We start from the raw sequence: 12,277 nt of genomic DNA, 5'->3' as shown, positions 1-12,277 counted from the left end.
AAATGAGGAGTCTTGAAACCAGATGGAGAAAGTCCTTGAAAGAGGCAGGAGAGATGGACTGAACAAATGCTGCTGACTGATTCTCCACCACTGGACTTAGCAACATGGCAGTGACTGGTGACTTCGACAAGGCAGTACTGATGGAATGTATGAGTGATCAAAGTGGGTTTAAGAGGAAATGGAAATACAGGATTTGAGGACAACAAATATAAGCAAGTGCTTTTAAGGAGTTTTTCTGTAAAGGGAAGGAGAGAAGTGGGTCATAGCTGGAGGCGAAATTAGAGTCAACAGGTCATTTTTTTAATGCTACATGTTTGCACTCCTATTGGAAAGATCCGACAGAGAGAAGAAAATAAAAACTGATGAAGCAGGAAAGAAAAGGAAGAATTCTTTAAGTACTATCTTTAAGTAGGAGAGAAAGAAAGTGATATTGGTGCCCAAGTTGGGGTGACAAGCCTCAACTAGAATTAGTCAGTGGCCACCAGATGGGACGTGTGATTGGCCAGCTCGGGCAGGTGCCTCACCTTCAAACTATCACTATAGCAACCAGGTGGCCTGCAATGAAAGGAGGAAGAAGAGTTGTCAAAAGGTATAACATGGCCTCCGAGCTGAGAAGGGCAGTTACTCCCACTCCAAAAATATCTGAGCTATTGTAAACAACTTAGATGCATCCTCCTAATTCCTCAACGCAGCAAATGTAAGATCTCTTCACTATTCTTAGATACTGTTGTATGAAAATGTGGTGGTATTTACTTCCCAGAATCTTCTGACCATCTTTCCAACCTCTGCTTTTTCTGTTTGGTTTAACCAATAGTGGTTACTGTCCAAGCTTTAAGCAAAAGCAAATGAAGCAAAATGCCTGATCCTGTTGTGGCTTGGGAGGCTAAAAGAGACACAAACACCCATGAAAACCACATGAAAAGCTCCAGTGGATAAAACACGAACTGATTAGGTTTGAGGCCCTGCAACTATAGAAGCCTCTCCAATAGTCTGATCTGCAGACCACAATGCAGGAAAACCCCAAGTCCCATGAAATCCAAAAATCCAAACATGGGGTCTTGTTTATACCCTGAGGAAAGTCCTGCCGAAAAAGATCTTACACACAGTTTAGTCAAGGGGGCAGTATCCATACACACACATGTAAATCTTCAAATCCAAGCAATTAACCCCACACACATCTGCCCCTCTACTGCACGTCTGAGAATGAACAGCACACGTACACCATCCCAGCCTGACTTAAACACGAAACAAAGGAAAGAAAATGGATTCTGAACTTCACCCCACATCTGTGATTCACAAATATTTATAGTAGTCAGAAAGCCAGTAACCTTCAGGACAATAACAGCCTTGGCAGACACTCACCTAAACAAATGAGACAAAAGGCCAAAATCCCACACAGAAGAGAACAGAAGGAGAGAAAGCAAGGTTTCCCCAGCTCCATAATAGGAATTCCAATGCACTCTAAGGTGGATAATGGCAGCAGACAATTCTCCTGTCAGTGAACTTTGGTAATGCGGAGTGAAATGCATGTGACAAAACAGATCAGCTGTGCATGGCCCTTTCCAAATCACCTCACGGACATCTTCCATCAGGCTGACTAGACAATAGGGCAGGAATACTAAAGAGTAGAGTCCCCAGCTTTGGCATTTCTGACATTATCAAGAATGACAGGCTAAATCTTTATCCCAGCATACAACCACTCAGCATGTTTAAGCAAGTGTTGTACCTTGTGTCAATAACATACCTAGAAATGCATTGCAACCATCACAAAATAAAATTCCCATGAACACAGCAGCACCAATTGAAATGCTGATAGCAACTCAGGAAGCACATTTTTTTTCATATTTCATCGCTTTCTCTCCAGAAACTCAGGCTGGTTTCTCATTGCCTATTCCCAGTCTGAAATTATGTCCTCTCACTTTCCTTATTTTACAGCCAAGAAATCTAGAAATCCAAGAAAAGTCAAGACGGAGAGTTGAGTTGTGGTTTGATCTATCCAAAATCAGGTTAACCTCCATTTCAGAAAGAGAAACCTAGCTAATTCTCTCTCGGTTGGAATTTATAAACTATGAAACCATTATTGCTTGCACATGATAATTAATTAATTCAACTAATAGTTTAGGTGAGTGCTCAAAACTCAACAGGCGAGGACATCAACCAATATATACATGATTCGACCAGCGTTGCCTTGATCTTCCCAACACATCACATAACATTTAAAGGAAACACCAAAAGTTAGGTACAGAAATGAGACAAGAGTGAAAGCACTGTGATAATGACTTAATAATATTCAACATAATGGATTAAGTTCTATTAAATAAAGTAGGACTGGAATCCAGGAATACGAGGTGTGTGCACACTCCGTTGTCATGATCATTTCAGCACTGTCTTCGATTTTTAACTGGAAATAATATATATATCCAGCAAAAAAGAAGCAGTACATTACATTATAGGGCCTGTAAATGATAGAATATTATGATGCATTAAAATGAGGTTTATTAACATTTTTCAATAATATATTATCATACTTGTATAATATAAAAAGTGTGTTATAAAAGGTGAAAAAGCAGTATGCAAAATTTTATGTCAAGTGTTATTTCAACTCTGTAAATTCCTTATCAAGAATATACTATAAAAGATTACATGAACTGACAGCAGTGGTCGTCTTTGGTGGAGGCATTATGGGTGGAATTTTTCCCCTTCTTTATATAATTTCCATAATGAGCACTCACTATTTTAATCCTTCTTTTTTCATTTTTTTAAGTTGCAAAAATACAATACTCCTGAAAATTTTAAACAGTGAATATATGGCCCATAAAGTGCAAACCATCCTCAACCCCAGAGATAATCTGTTTAGAATTTGGCATATATTGATATATGTTCTCGTAGACTTTGTAACATACATGTACTCGCGTGTAGAGATTGTGTGTGTGTGTGTGTGCTTTAAGATGAATGGGATTCTATTAAACGCATTATTCTTCAATCTGTTTTTCCAGTTAATATGGTACCATATATAGCTTTCCATTACTTTTATAACCCGAATTTTACTTTTCATATCATTACTACCAAAGTGAAGAACACTTTTCCATTACTTATAGAACAAGTATCTAGGAACTAGTGGCTCTTGAAAAAGGCATGTCTACAAAATTCTGCTACATCAGGCTCATGGACTTGCTACAATTATTTATTTCTATGAATGAATGAATGACCAAAGGAAGGAATAGAGCAGTTCCCTGCTTAAATTTCTTAAAGAAACACAAATTAACCACTTTTCCTTTGCCCATCTTTTTAGATGATAAAAAGTGCAGTAGAGAGTCAAATAGGCCTTGAGGTGTTAGAAGTATCCTTTTGTAAGAAAAAGTCAAAAAAAAATTTGTAAACCACCTCATTTGATGTATGTGGCAAAGGGTATGGTCATTTTATCCCATGATTTAAGTATGTCAATCTTGTTCAGACTTGACTCTTGTAAACATCTGATTCTGCTCATACTAGAAGAGGAAGATTTGAGACCAGAACACTTTTGTGCAGTCTAATTAGCAGACAACCCAAGACAATTGCATGTGTACCCTAATATGTATAAGTGGCAGTATATACAAGAGTGCAAAATACAAATGTCACATTTAGAAACTATACGGAGACCAAAATAGGAAATGCTATCAGAACTTATTTCATCATGAGCTATACATTATAGATTAACAAAATACACTGAAAGAACAAAGCTTATCAGGCTCTACTTTGAGCAAAGCTGTAGACTAGGTGCTGAGACTTAGACTAATGCACTTGGTGCACACAGATGGCGTCAAGCATTAGAACAACACATGCACTTACTCCAGGAGTAGGTTTTTGCATTTACAGCAGATTTCATTAAAAGTGGCTTATGATTAAATTCTGAGCATCCAAGCTAAATTTTGTAAAGGGACTCATACCTACTGGCCACTAAAACACTCTCACTCTCTACCCTGTGAAATTTCTGAGCATTGCAAGAATGATGTAGATCAGGGCTCACGAAACTATAGCGTTTGGGCCAAATCCAGCTCAGCTTGCCACTCGTCTTTGTAAATAAAGTTTTATTGGAACACAGTCAAGTTTGCTCACATCCATATTGTCTGTGGCTGAGTTAGTGCTACAAGACAGAGTTGAGTTATTATACAGAGACTCCATGGCCAGCAAATCCTAAAATATTTACTACCTTACCCTTTTCAGAAAAAATTTGCTATCTCCTGACTTAAATTGCAGTCTGAAAAACTGACTGCTTTTTTTTAGGTGAGGAAGGCTGGTCCTGAGCTAACATCTGTGCCAATCTTCCTCTATTTTGTATGTGGGACGCCACCACAGCAAGGCTTGATGAGCAGTGTTTAGGTCTGCACCCAGGATCCAAACTGGCGAACCCTCAGCCACCAAAGCAGAACACACGAAATTAACCACTACGCCACTGGGCTGGCCAAAAAAATGGATTTCTTAATATTTATTGTGAGCTTTCCTTTAAGGACCTGAGTATTTCCAGTAAGGAAAAGGAAAGTATGTCTGTGCTTATACTCAGAAGGCCTTCCTGGTGCTGAGAAGCAGTATTGTGTAGAGTTAAGAACATGGATGCAAACCCCAGCTCTGCCTCTGACTTTTGAGATCTGGGGCAGATTATGAAACCTCTCTGTGCCTCAGTTTCTGAAAGCTTGGTCATTCACTGCCATTTTTAACAGCAGAAATAAGCGATGCTTACAAGCTATTGTAGTATCTCAATCTATAAAATCATTGGTTCCTTCACTTCTCCTTTAGGCGTCGGACTTACCAAGGAGGGAAGGGCTGCAGCGTGTCCTCGATCATGTATCACACTGAGAGTCCACGGGCACCTGGGCAGTCAAGCCCAACTCTCACACACCAGCGCCTCAAAAAAAGAAAAGAAAAAAACAAAGACCTATTAACCCATCTTAAAAGAGGTAGTAGTCATTGTTTACCGATTCTAGAAAGTCTTACTAATGGCCTGCACAACCAATGCAAGCTGCTTCAGCAATCTAAGGCTTAAAGCAGGGTGACCCAGGACAGCTTGGAAGTCATAAACGCAATAGCCATAGCTTAGCATCCTGTGCACCAATGGATTTCTTTCTTCAGAAAAGAAGAAATAAAAATTCAAATGCTTTTAACATATGAAAACAAAGCTCATGAAATAACGAAAAGGACCATCATTTCAAACCCATTTGAATTACTTTGAGCAGCTTGAACATCAATTGCAGATGGGTTGTGTGACTTTACCCACTTCGTGATGGCTCTTTCAATTCCATTTTTATGAATATATAGTATCTTAAGTATCGCATTTCAAAAATAGGACATAAAGGCAGAAGATGTAAAATAAACTACAGCAGAAATTTGAGTTTGTATTTTTATTTACACGTAAATTGATTGGGGACACAATATGAGACTGTATACGAAAAAGAACCGTAAACTGTGAACACAACTCACTTTACTAAAACCAAGTAAAGCTGTCCAATCTCCTCATTCAACTTAACATATAAATGTCCTAAAAGCTTGATATTGTAATATGATCAGAAGACTACAGCAAAAGCCAGCCTCCCTGAAACCAAGTATGACAGAAATTGAAGAAATGCATTACATTCCATTTCTTATTCATAAAAGAAATACATCCAGTGCTAGTCACAGATGCCTGTTACTTCCAACACTGCCCTTCTGGGATCACGCTTTCTCTGTTGTCCTAGCTGATGTAGTTTCTTTTTGTTTTTTTTAAAGATTGGCACCTGGGCTAACAACTGTTGCCAATCTTTTTTTTTTTCCTGCTTTATCTCCCCAACCCACCTCCTGTACATAGTTGTATATCTTAGTTGCAGGTCCTTCTAGTTGTGGGATGTGGGATGCCTCCTCCACGTGGCCTGACAAGCGGTGCCATGTCCACGCCCAGGATCCGAACCCTGGGCCGCGGCAGCGGAGCGCGGGAACTTAACCACTCGGCCACGGAGCCGGCCCCGCTGAGGTAGTTTCTTGCTACTCTGCAAACTCGGCAGCTTCTGGCTGCCGTCAACCTGGAACACACTGACGTTGCCTATCCCAACACATACACTTGGGTAGTAGATGAGAATGATGATGAGAAAAGGGGGAGTAGAAGTTCCCGGAATATTCTGGCTATTCCTCTGTGCGATGATTCCCACACTGTCTACTTCAGTAATTATCTAAAGGCCGTGTGCCTGGAGAAAATAAACTGAACTACAACATCTGGAAATTTGTAAAATTTTATATCTGCTGAAATGCTGTTTGGAAGTCCTGAGGTTCAGAGGCCGGAGGGCAGTGCCTAGGTGACATTGCCTCTCCATCCCCCTTTGGTGAGTTCATTAGAAGCCAGGGGGGTGATCTAAAGCAACACATTCAGAACTGCCCGCGAAGGCGCCCGCAGCCCAGGTGCGCTCACACGCTGCCGCACGGATGCCGCTGTGGTCCCAGCTGAGTCTTTGAAAGTTCCTGACATCATCCTCTGGAAAGGAGGAGGTGCAGATGCAAATCCTTGAGGCCAAAAGAGGAGTAAGGGAGCTCTCCCCAAGGTAAGAAGGCATACTCAGTCCAGCAAAATTCCTAGGAGCGGCCAATTCCTTTCTCACAACACCAAAAATATCTCCTTTGGGTGTGGCAACAAATATGCTAGTTGGGACTTCTTTATTAAACAGCACGTTTGAATGCACCAACTTCCTCTCTTGAGCCCTAAAACCTGCTTTACAATTAGTACTAAAATGTCACTGTATTTGTTTATCTCTTACCAAAATTTGAGTAACAAAGTTAGACAGATCCACTGGTTACTGCCATGAATATCTGGCAATTTCTATAGGTTCCCCGGTGTCAGAATTAAACTAAAAACAGGGCTGATGGTGGGTCTGGAGGCCAGCTCTCCTACGCTCCCTCAGTGAGGTCATAAATTAGCTGATGTGGCCCCTCAGCCAGGACATCCATGAGTCACGCCTGTAGAGGACGGCCATCCTCTTAAACGGCAAAAAAGACAGAGGTCAAAAAGGACACTGTAAGAATTCAGAATCATTGACACCAAATAGTACAGGAAGAGAACATCCCTGCTGAATTCGGGCAGGGCCAGCCACAGCCTGGACAGCCAGACACTCCACAGCCAACCTCCAGACTTCAAAACCGAGCCCCTTCTTCATGAAAAGGCAACACTCAAGTGACAGAATGCCCAACACACAGTTCATGTGGCTTGGGGGACAACACAACTCTCCTTTAGAATCTGAAGTCACAACTGGAAAGTCCAGTTCCAGGAGCAGGATTCGGGGGCATACACCCTGAAAGGGTTTTACTAGGCCTGTGTTTATATCAACAGTGAAAAAGACATTTTACCGTCCTGGTGTGTGACGGCCAAGCTAACAGCATCAGGACCTTCTGCTCTGGAGGGTCAACCCTTACCTGGGTAGGCGTCCCACCCTCTCAAGGAATTTATACCACTGAACACGACACCCACATGTGCTGAGCAGTGCAGGCTCTTGAGCAGAAACCACAGCAACGAAGCAGTGACCTTGAATGGGAGCTGAGCTCAAGTCACAGACAATGGCCCCTTCACGTCTGGAGGCTGAGCTCTCCCATCCTCCCCCACTGAGGTCCTAAATTAGCTGATTTATAAGCCATAAATCACTGCCATATTTTCTAGAAAAGTGAGAAGAAAGTCAAAAGGTAAAGAAACTACAAAGCCTCAGAGGGTCACGTCAGACTGGAGGTCGGCATATTTTAAAGCGGATATTTAACTACCTGTTAAATATTAACATACAAGCGTTCCCATTTCAATCAATTCTGTATTACCTTTATTCTTGTCTTTTAGCTTAGTATCAACCTTATAAGAAACCATCTCCTAAGTCTTCTGCATCACGATTGTCATTTACAGCCTTGCCTTGGAAAAACCCGCTACTGTGCACACAGTTGTACACAACTATTCCTGCAACACTGTGATTTTCAAACAATAAACCTTTCTGAGAGGTTGTACCCTGTAGCCACCTTCACAGGCTCTTCAAATTGTCTCTAAACTGAAATGCATACATCAAATTGAAACATCAATTATAACTCACTAAGTGCCCATCGACACATGGCCTTCTGCTAAAATATGCAACCTTCCCCAGGCCCATCCTATTCACAATGAGAAAAAATGTGGATTTAAACAATTCTCCTAGAAACCAAAGGTCAGCTGAGTGTTGGCCTTTATCCTACAGATACATGAGAGAAATTAAAATTTCAGGCCAGTCTTAAGAGCTCAATTCAGAAATCGCAACACAGTAAAATCAGAGGAAATAAAACGAAAATGGACAAGATCACCTGGCATCATAAAGACATTTAGTGGAGGGATGAAAAGAAACCCCATCAGGTGCAGAAACCCCTCCTCTGAGCTACTTGGACAGGGTTTCACAACTTGCAAGAATTTTACCAGTGGCCGTGGCGCTTAATTGAAAGACATCCCATCATCTGTCAATCCGTCAGTTAACCATCATGCACAGCGCCCCCCATGGCCATGTGTGGTAGGTGGTTAGAAGACGAAGCAAAAACCAATTATGCTCTTAGGAGTTCATACAAGATACTGTGATTTGTCTGCTACACAATTCAGTAAATACTATGAAATTGGAGAAAAAGGAGGTTACTTACAGGCAGAAGAGTTAGGGAAAGCTTCCAGGAAGAATACGAAATGTGATCTGGGCTTTGAGAGGTGGGTAGGATATTAAAGGAGATGACGAAGTGTATTTGAGTGGGGTGCATTGCTGGTGAAGCAAACAGTACGTCAGGCAGGAATACCTGCGAATCCTCAGATGGAATGAAGAGCCATTTTGGCCGGAGCCATGCTGAATTGGAGCATGGCTGTCTGATACCACCTTGGCGTAGGGTAAATTGATGGAAACCCCAACTGTAGGACCACCTGAGATAGGAGTTTGCAGGAGTGCAGACTGAACTGGCGACATGTGCAGCAAAGCAAGTCTGCTCAGGCAGAAAATCAGGACTGAAGGGCAGCGAGGACCACAGGTGAACAGCTGGCCTCAGATTCAAGTTAGTGAAAGAAAACAAGGAAGCAAATGGGAGAAACGGTTCCAAGTGGGAGGCTGAGGAGCAGCGAGGGCGGCATCAGGAGTACCTGGACCAGCAGAAGGCGGGGCAAGGTTGTCCATCCCCAAGGCCACTCCCACACATGGCCATGTGGGAGGAAGGCTCAGAGGAGCCACTCCAGGGAGCTAGCAGCCTGGAAAAGCAGACAATCAGGGAACGTAAACATGAGAAAGTGATGAGACTGCATCCAAAGGAAGGGGAAGTCACTGGAGGCTCACTGGAATGCCAGGGTGGGAGTGGTGTTTAGGACAATCAATATGGCAGGTCTGCAGAGGACAGACAAGAAGGGGAGAAACCACGGGCAAGAAGCTGCACAGGAGAACTTTAGACTTTAAAATAGTTTTTTAAAAAAGACTATAAATCATAGCCCATTTATGCAAAACGTTAGTTGTCTAGAAACTAAATGAGCAATGAATGTCTTTGAATATAAAACAAGACTGGAAACAGAGAATCAGAATTTTCTTACTCGGAATTTAAATATAAAATGAGTAAAGGATATTACTGTTGTTAGCTCATTAGTCCAATGCCCTTGGTTTGGTTGACAGGAACTGTCTGGAGAATCTACCACTCAGAGGTGACAGGGGATGGAAGACATCCAGTCACTCTCTCTGTGTACAATGCTCTCCTTTCTAACACTGTCCCTCACTTTGCTCTTCCTGTACGAAGTCACCTGACAGTCTCTGCCATTCCCTTCAAACAGCTGTGTCCCACTGGACAGTGCCTGGAGAAATCAATGGGGACATTCAGGGTAAAGAAAGATGCTGCCTGAAAGCAAGGCAGGCTCCTATAGGCTGGGGGGGGTCCTCTGAAACCCCAACCATTCATAAAAGAAAAGGAAGTGGCTGCACCAGGAACAGAGAAAGAGAGGAGAGGGGCCGAGGCAAAGAAGCACACGTGAGAAAAGGAGTGAGGGGAGAGAAACACACAGAAGCAGCTGCAGAGACACGTGGGTGCTCCGAACAGGTGCAGACTTTCGAGGACATAAACACAACTGCAGGCAGGCTGGGATCTGCGAGAGGGAGGAGGGCAGAGCCTCTGCTCCTAGTGCTGCCACATTCCTGAGCGCAAATTCTAGCATCAAGAAAACATGTGGAAGATAAACAAACAAACACATGGATATGAAGAAAAGATTAGTTGTTACCAGAGGTGAAGGGGGTGGGGGGAGGGCAAAGGGGTAAAGGGGTACACGTGTATGGTGATGCGTGGAAACTAGACTTTCGGTGGTGAACATGCAATCTATACAGAAGTTGAAATATAATGACATGCACCTGAAATTTATGTAATATTATAAACCAATGACCTCAAGTAAAAAAAAAAAGAAAACAATGTGAAGAGGAAAAGCCAAAATGGGCATAAAGCTTGAGGTGCTGAAGAAAGTATGTGATGAAAGCAGCAGGCTGGACAGAGCCATCCTGAGTGTGCGCTGAGGAGCAGTCACCTGTCCCTCGGCTCTGGGCTGATGACACCGGCTGGCGTTAGAGGCTGGCCCATGGAGCAGGTTCACTTTGATCTCCCCAAATACAAGACTGCGACGGCTTTACATTCAAGATGGGGTCAGAATTCAAATTTAAAAACTTATTAGAGTTTTATTTTTCTTTAAACATAGGTCTGTTGATTTGTTCAATACTGCCATTTAAACTTGGAATATTATTTGACATTATGATGCCTAAATACTGGAAAGCAGCGTTAGAAAGGGATGTGATGTAGTGCCCAAGTCACAGGATTTTTGCAAGGTGTTCCTTCGCCTCTAGGTTTGCTGCACTGGCCAGCACATGACATCCGTGCTGCACCCAGTCAAACTCTGCATCTGCAAACAGTGTCTGAACCAAGCCATGTTTCCATAGGGACAGCATCAATAGCTGTGGCTTTAGAAGGTTAGAGATCTTACACAAAAATGTGTGATACAACAAATGTACAGGGAGAAAAAAAGCACATCTAAAATCAGATCCTGAGAGTTGTGACTATACAACAATATTGAACCCGGAAAAGCACATAAATGTTTTGCCTTACTTTTCACATGAGCATACATGGCTAATCGGAGACTTTCTGCCACATCGCAGTTGAGTACAGAACGTATGGAAGGATGACATGCAGGACGCCATAGCTGCGTGGAAGGACTCTGTCCTCAAGGAATTCACCCTTGGGAATAGCTTTCCCCAAATCAGAAATGATCTCTTTAGTTAACTAGCTGATTATTTTCTGTACAAATAATGCCAAATATTGATCAAGACCAATCAATAATCTCTTTCATAATTATTTCATGTACATTTTCAAAAGACAAGTGCCAGATGTCATAATTTCCCTCCTTTAAATCTCTGGCTATCTCAGGAACACCTGGAGACCAGCCGCACCGATGGCTGAGGCTTCACGAACAGCGTGTCCTCCCCTGGGGACACATGGCCTCAGGTTTGAGTCAATTAACGATGTGATCATCTGGCTCTGAGACCAGCAGAGGCAAATCTTGCCTCCATGAACAGAAGAGCAGACACTTCTGAAAGTTGCATCAGAAGAGTAAGATGCACAAGGAAGAGAAATACGCTTCCTACTTGGAGCCTTCACACCAGATCCACCCCAAGACTCCTCTCTCCATCAGATAGTAGTCGCTGTGAAATGTGATGGTTTAGAAATATTAAACACAGCTGAGACGTCCAGAAAAGGGAAGGCGGAAACTGGGGATTTCTTTTCTCAAAGCGTTAACTAATCCAAACAACATCTGGGAAGAAAGAAACCCAATAGTTTCCCATTTAGTCTTCATGCAGATTAGCCTGGTAGAAAATGATAACCCTGGAACTGATATATGGCCTCGGTAACTGGAATAAAACTGGAGCAAAATGCTTCCTATTCCTTTACTCCCACGTGAGACAATGAGACATGTTCTGGGCTGCTAAGAGGCATGGGAGCCGAGGGAAAGAAGGGGGACAGAAATGACTTCCTCGTTAAACCAAACAAGTTGCCAAAAACCAAGCAACTGTCAAAATGAACAATTTCCAAAATCGGCTCTCTAAGGATACCAATGTCTCCAAATAGTGACTACTTTCTTATTTCTGCCACCATGTGCCAAATTTTCAAAAGGGCAGCCTCGCTTTTCATGTAGGCAATTTTGAAGTGCTTGCACAAGTGGTTAATTTGCATGGGCAATTGGCCTCTCAGCTTTCATTTTGACAGCTAAATTGATCCATCCTTTGTAGACTACAAT

General features: G+C 42.4%; 1 protein-coding gene across 4 annotated transcripts in view; it reads right to left on the bottom strand.

The window, feature by feature from the left end:
* SEMA5A (semaphorin 5A) overlaps positions 1 to 12,277 on the bottom strand; it is a 460,083-nt gene that overhangs the window by 339,874 nt on the left and 107,932 nt on the right. For all 4 annotated transcript variants that reach the window (XM_070519875.1, XM_070519877.1, XM_070519876.1 and 1 more), the window contains one exon: positions 4,787 to 4,882. The gene's annotated coding sequence lies outside the window, so the exon portion shown is untranslated. The remainder of the gene's footprint in view (positions 1 to 4,786; positions 4,883 to 12,277) is intronic.

This window comes from Equus asinus, chromosome 10 (genome assembly GCF_041296235.1).
Source record: "Equus asinus isolate D_3611 breed Donkey chromosome 10, EquAss-T2T_v2, whole genome shotgun sequence".
Taxonomy (NCBI): domain Eukaryota; kingdom Metazoa; phylum Chordata; class Mammalia; order Perissodactyla; family Equidae; genus Equus; species Equus asinus.
This window is presented reverse-complemented; position numbering and strand designations above follow the sequence as displayed.